Below are 371 nucleotides of genomic sequence, written 5' to 3' on the forward strand. Positions count from 1 at the left end.
AGTCACCCCTACAAATATAGGAAACACCACTACCCGCCAACTGTATTTTCGAGAGATTTGACACTCTTAAACATGTATTCTGAGGTTAGCTCGGGTTTACTATGGTTTTCGGGGTCTCCGAATACAAATCTGGCGTCCTTTGACTTTTATAGCGTCAGGTTCAAGGTCACTGGAAGGTCAAATCGAGAGAAAACGGTAAAAAAAAATCCAAAAAAATCCGTTGAACTCTATCGCTTCAGGTTCAAGGTCATTTGAAGGTCAAATCGAGAAAAAAACGGTAAAAAAATTTAAAAAAATATGTTATAGGTTTTTGGGGTCGCTGATTATGAACCTGGTGTCCGCTGACCTTTATCGCGTCAGGTTCAAGGTCA

Source organism: Belonocnema kinseyi, chromosome 9 (genome assembly GCF_010883055.1).
Source record: "Belonocnema kinseyi isolate 2016_QV_RU_SX_M_011 chromosome 9, B_treatae_v1, whole genome shotgun sequence".
NCBI classification, from domain to species: domain Eukaryota; kingdom Metazoa; phylum Arthropoda; class Insecta; order Hymenoptera; family Cynipidae; genus Belonocnema; species Belonocnema kinseyi.